Genomic DNA, 6,044 nt, shown 5'->3' with positions numbered 1-6,044 from the left:
TTTGCTCTCTCTCCCCCTCTCTTTTGCTCTCTCTCTCTCCCCTCTCTCTTTTGCTCTCTCTCTCTCTCCCCTCTCTCGTATGCTCTCTCCCCCTCTTTTGCTCTCTCTCTCCCCTCTCTTTTGCTCTCTCTCCCCCTCTCGTTTGCTCTCTCTCCCCCTCTCTTTTGCTCTCTCTCCCCCTCTCTTTTGCTCTCTCTCTCCCCCCTCTCTTTTGCTCTCTCTCTCCCCCATCTCTTTTGCTCTCTCTCTCCCCCTCTCTCTCTCCCCCTCTCTCTCCCCCTCTCTTTTGGCCTCTCCCCCCTCTCTTTTGCTCTCTCTCCCCCTCTCTTTGGCTCTCTCTCTCCCTCTCTTTTGCTCTCTCTCTCTCCCCTCTCTCTTTTGCTCTCTCTCTCTCCCCTCTCTCGTATGCTCTCTCTCCCCCTCTTTTGCTCTCTCTCTCCCCTCTCTTTTGCTCTCTCTCCCCTCTCTTTTGCTCTCTCTCTCCCTCGCTCCCCCCCTCTTTTGCTCTTTCCCCTCTCTCTTTTGCTCTTTCCCCTCTCTCTTTTGCTCTTTCCCCTCTCTCTTTTGCTCTTTCCCCTCTCTTTTGCGCTCTCTCTCTCCCCTCTCTTTTGCGCTCTCTCTCTCCCCTCTCTTTTGCGCTCTCTCTCCTCTCTTTTGCGCTCTCCCCCCTCTCTTTTGCGCTCTCCCCCTCTCTTTTGCTCTCTCTCCCGTCTCTAGCTCTCTCTGCCCTCTCTCTAGCACTCTCTCCCCTTCTCTTTTTCCCCCTCTCTTTTCCCCCGTCTCTTTTGCGCTCTCTCTCTCTCCTCTTTTGCTCTCTCTCCCCTCTCTTTTGCGCTCTCTCCCCTCTCTTTTGCTCTCTCTCCCCTCTCTTTTGCTCTCTCCCCCCTCTCTTTTGCTCTCTCCCTCCCTCTTTTGCGCTCTCTCTCTACCCTCTTTTTTGCTCTCTCTCTACCCTCTTTTGCGCTCTCTCTCTACCCTCTTTTGCGCTCTCTCTCCCCCCCTCTCTTTTGCTCTCTCTCTCCCCTCTCTCTTTTGCTCTCTCTCTCCCCCTCTCTTTTGTCCTCTCTCTCCCCCCTCTCTTTTGCACTCTCTCCCCCTCTCTTTGGCTCTCTCTCTCCCTCTCTTTTGCTCTCTCTCTCTCCCCTCTCTCTTTTGCTCTCTCTCCCCTCTCTCGTATGCTCTCTCTCCCCTCTCTTTTGCTCTCTCTCCCCTCTCTTTTGCTCTCTCTCTCCCTCGCTTTCCCCCCCTCTCTTTTGCTCTTTCCCCCCTCTCTTTTGCTCTTTCCCCTCTCTCTTTTGCTCTTTCCCCTCTCTTTTGCGCTCTCTCTCTCCCCTCTCTTTTGCGCTCTCTCTCCCCTCTCTTTTGCGCTCTCCCCCCTCTCTTTTGCGCTCTCCCCCCCTCTCTTTTGCGCTCTCCCCCTCTCTTTTGCTCTCTCTCCCATCTCTAGCTCTCTCTCCCCTCTCTCTAGCACTCTCTCCCCTTCTCTTTTTCCCCCTCTTTTCCCCCGTCTCTTTTGCGCTCTCTCTCTCTCCTCTTTTGCGCTCTCTCTCTCTCCTCTTTTGCTCTCTCTCCCCTCTCTTTTGCGCTCTCTCCCCTCTCTTTTGCTCTCTCTCCCCTCTTTTGTTCTCTCTCTCCCCTCTTTTGTTCTCTCTCTCCCCTCTCTTTTGTTCTCTCTCTCCCCTCTCTTTTGTTCTCTCTCTCCCCTTTCTCCCCCATCTCTTTTGCTGTCTCTCTCCCTCTCTTTTGCTCTTTCTATCTCCCCTCTTTTGCTCTCTCTCTCCCTTTTCTTTTGCTCTCTCCCCCTCTCTTTTACTGTCTCTCTCCCTCTCTTTTACTGTCTCTCTCCCTCTCTTTTGCTCTCTATCCCCCCTCTTTTGCTCTCTCTCTCCCCCCTCTCTTTTGCGCTCTCTCTCCCCCTTTCTTTTGCGCTCTCTCTCCCCCTCTCTTTTGCGCTCTCTCTCCTCCCTCTCTTTTGCGCTCTCTCTCCCCCCTCTCTTTTGCGCTCTCTCTCCCCCCTCTCTTTTGCACTCTCTCTCCCCCCTCTCTTTTGCTCTCTCTCCCCTCTCTTTTGCTGTCTCTCTCCCCTTTCTCCCCCATCTCTTTTGCTGTCTCTCTCCCTCTCTTTTGCTCTTTCTATCTCCCCTCTTTTGCTCTCCCTCTCCCTTTTCTTTTGCTCTCTCCCCCTCTCTTTTACTGTCTCTCTCCCTCTCTTTTACTGTCTCTCTCCCTCTCTTTTGCTCTCTATCCCCCCTCTTTTGCGCTCTCTCTCCCCCTCTCTTTTGTGCTCTCTCTCCCCCTCTCTTTTGCGCTCTCTCTCCCCCTCTCTTTTGCGCTCTCTCTCCCCCCTCTCTTTTGCACTCTCTCTCCCCCCTCTCTTTTGCACTCTCTCTCCCCCCTCTCTTTTGCACTCTCTCTCCCCCATCTCTTGCGCTCTCTCTCCCCCTTTCTTTTGCGCTCTCTCTCCCCCTCTCTTTTGCGCTCTCTCTCCTCCCTCTCTTTTGCGCTCTCTCTCCCCCTCTCTTTTGCGCTCTCTCTCCCCCCCTCTCTTTTGCACTCTCTCTCCCCCCTCTCTTTTGCTCTCTCTCCCCTCTCTTTTGCTGTCTCTCTCCCCTTTCTCCCCCATCTCTTTTGCTGTCTCTCTCCCTCTCTTTTGCTCTTTCTATCTCCCCTCTTTTGCTCTCCCTCTCCCTTTTCTTTTGCTCTCTCCCCCTCTCTTTTACTGTCTCTCTCCCTCTCTTTTACTGTCTCTCTCCCTCTCTTTTGCTCTCTATCCCCCCTCTTTTGCGCTCTCTCTCCCCCTCTCTTTTGCGCTCTCTCTCCCCCCTCTCTTTTGCGCTCTCTCTCCCCCCTCTCTTTTGCACTCTCTCTCCCCCCTCTCTTTTGCACTCTCTCTCCCCCCTCTCTTTTGCTCTCTATCCCCCATCTTTTGCTCTCTCTCTCCCCCCTTTCTTTTGCTCTCTCTCCCCCCTCTCTTTCCCCCTCTCTTTTGCGCTCTCTCTCCCCTCTCTTTTGCTCTCTCCCCCCTCTCTTTTGCTCTCTCCCCCCTCTCTTTTGCTCTCTCCCTCCCTCTTTTGCGCTCTCTCTCTACCCTCTTTTGCGCTCTCTCTCTACCCTCTTTTGCACTCTCTCTCCCCCCTCTCTTTTGCTCTCTCTCTCCCCTCTCTCTTTTGCTCTCTCTCTCCCCCTCTCTCTCCCCCTCTCTTTTGTCCTCTCTCTCCCCCCTCTCTTTTGCTCTCTCTCCCCCTCTCTTTGGCTCTCTCTCTCCCTCTCTTTTGCTCTCTCTCTCCCCTCTCTCTTTTGCTCTCTCTCTCTCTCCCCTCTCTCGTATGCTCTCTCTCCCCTCTCTTTTGCTCTCTCTCCCCTCTCTTTTGCTCTCTCTCTCCCTCGCTTTCCCCCCTCTCTTTTGCTCTTTCCCCCCTCTCTTTTGCTCTTTCCCCTCTCTCTTTTGCTCTTTCCCCTCTCTCTTTTGCTCTTTCCCCTCTCTTTTGCGCTCTCTCTCTCCCCTCTCTTTTGCGCTCTCTCTCCCATCTCTTTTGCGCTCTCCCCCTTCTCTTTTGCGCTCTCCCCCCTCTCTTTTGCGCTCTCCCCCCCTCTCTTTTGCGCTCTCCCCCCTCTCTTTTGCGCTCTCCCCCTCTCTTTTGCGCTCTCTCTCCCCTCTCTTTTGCGCTCTCCCCCTCTCTTTTGCTCTCTCTCCCGTCTCTAGCTCTCTCTCCCCTCTCTCTAGCACTCTCTCCCCTTCTCTTTTTCCCCCTCTCTTTTCCCCCGTCTCTTTTGCGCTCTCTCTCTCTCCTTTTTTGCTCTCTCTCCCCTCTCTTTTGCGCTCTCTCCCCTCTCTTTTGCTCTCTCTCTCCCCCCCTCTCTTTTGCTCTCTCTCCCCCTCTCTCTCCCCCTCTCTTTTGTCCTCTCTCTCCCCCTCTCTTTTGTCCTCTCTCTCCCCCCTCTCTTTTGCTCTCTCTCCCCCTCTCTTTTGCTCTCTCTCTCTCCCCTCTCTCTTTTGCTCTCTCTCTCTCTCCCCTCTCTCGTATGCTCTCTCTCCCCCTCTTTTGCTCTCTCTCTCCCCTCTCTTTTGCTCTCTCTCCCCCTCTCGTTTGCTCTCTCTCCCCCTCTCTTTTGCTCTCTCTCCCCCTCTCGTATGCTCTCTCTCCCCCTCTCTCTCCCCCTCTCTTTTGTCCTCTCCCCCCTCTCTTTTGCTCTCTCTCCCCCTCTCTTTGGCTCTCTCTCTCCCTCTCTTTTGCTCTCTCTCTCTCCCCTCTCTCTTTTGCTCTCTCTCTCTCCCCTCTCTCGTATGCTCTCTCTCCCCCTCTTTTGCTCTCTCTCTCCCCTCTCTTTTGCTCTCTCTCCCCTCTCTTTTGCTCTCTCTCTCCCTCGCTCCCCCCCTCTTTTGCTCTTTCCCCCTCTCTTTTGCTCTTTCCCCTCTCTCTTTTGCTCTTTCCCCTCTCTCTTTTGCTCTTTCCCCTCTCTCTTTTGCTCTTTCCCCTCTCTTTTGCGCTCTCTCTCTCCCCTCTCTTTTGCGCTCTCTCTCTCCCCTCTCTTTTGCGCTCTCTCCCCTCTCTTTTGCGCTCTCCCCCCTCTCTTTGCGCTCTCCCCCTCTCTTTTGCTCTCTCTCCCGTCTCTAGCTCTCTCTGCCCTCTCTCTAGCACTCTCTCCCCTTCTCTTTTTCCCCCTCTCTTTTCCCCCGTCTCTTTTGCGCTCTCTCTCTCTCCTCTTTTGCTCTCTCTCCCCTCTCTTTTGCGCTCTCTCCCCTCTCTTTTGCTCTCTCTCCCCTCTCTTTTGCTCTCTCCCCCCTCTCTTTTGCTCTCTCCCTCCCTCTTTTGCGCTCTCTCTCTACCCTCTTTTGCGCTCTCTCTCTACCCTCTTTTGCGCTCTCTCTCTACCCTCTTTTGCGCTCTCTCTCCCCCCTCTCTTTTGCTCTCTCTCTCCCCTCTCTCTTTTGCTCTCTCTCTCCCCCTCTCTTTTGTCCTCTCTCTCCCCCCTCTCTTTTGCACTCTCTCCCCCTCTCTTTGGCTCTCTCTCTCCCTCTCTTTTGCTCTCTCTCTCTCCCCTCTCTCTTTTGCTCTCTCTCTCTCCCCTCTCTCGTATGCTCTCTCTCCCCTCTCTTTTGCTCTCTCTCCCCTCTCTTTTGCTCTCTCTCCCCTCTCTTTTGCTCTCTCTCTCCCTCGCTTTCCCCCCTCTCTTTTGCTCTTTCCCCCCTCTCTTTTGCTCTTTCCCCCCTCTCTTTTGCTCTTTCCCCTCTCTCTTTTGCTCTTTCCCCTCTCTCTTTTGCTCTTTCCCCTCTCTTTTGCGCTCTCTCTCTCCCCTCTCTTTTGCGCTCTCTCTCCCCTCTCTTTTGCGCTCTCCCCCCTCTCTTTTGCGCTCTCCCCCCTCTCTTTTGCGCTCTTCCCCTCTCTTTTGCTCTCTCTCCCATCTCTAGCTCTCTCTCCCCTCTCTCTAGCACTCTCTCCCCTTCTCTTTTTCCCCCTCTCTTTTCCCCCGTCTCTTTTGCGCTCTCTCTCTCTCCTCTTTTGCTCTCTCTCCCCTCTCTTTTGCGCTCTCTCCCCTCTCTTTTGCTCTCTCTCCCCTCTCTTTTGTTCTCTCTCTCCCCTCTCTTTTGTTCTCTCTCTCCCCTCTCTTTTGTTCTCTCTCTCCCCTCTCTTTTGTTCTCTCTCTCCCCTCTCTTTTGTTCTCTCTCTCCCCTTTCTCCCCCATCTCTTTTGCTGTCTCTCTCCCTCTCTTTTGCTCTTTCTATCTCCCCTCTTTTGCTCTCTCTCTCCCTTTTCTTTTGCTCTCTTTTACTGTCTCTCTCCCTCTCTTTTACTGTCTCTCTCTCTCTCTTTTGCTCTCTATCCCCCCTCTTTTGCTCTCTCTCTCCCCCCTCTCTTTTGCGCTCTCTCTCCCCCTTTCTTTTGCGCTCTCTCTCCCCCTCTCTTTTGCGCTCTCTCTCCTCCCTCTCTTTTGCGCTCTCTCTCCCCCCTCTCTTTTGCGCTCTCTCTCCCCCCTCTCTTTTGCACTCTCTCTCCCCCCTCTCTTTTGCTCTCTATCCCCCATATTTTGCTCTCTCTCTCCCC

Source organism: Bombina bombina, chromosome 7 (genome assembly GCF_027579735.1).
Source record: "Bombina bombina isolate aBomBom1 chromosome 7, aBomBom1.pri, whole genome shotgun sequence".
NCBI lineage: Eukaryota > Metazoa > Chordata > Amphibia > Anura > Bombinatoridae > Bombina > Bombina bombina.
Note: the sequence above shows the minus strand (reverse complement) of the source record.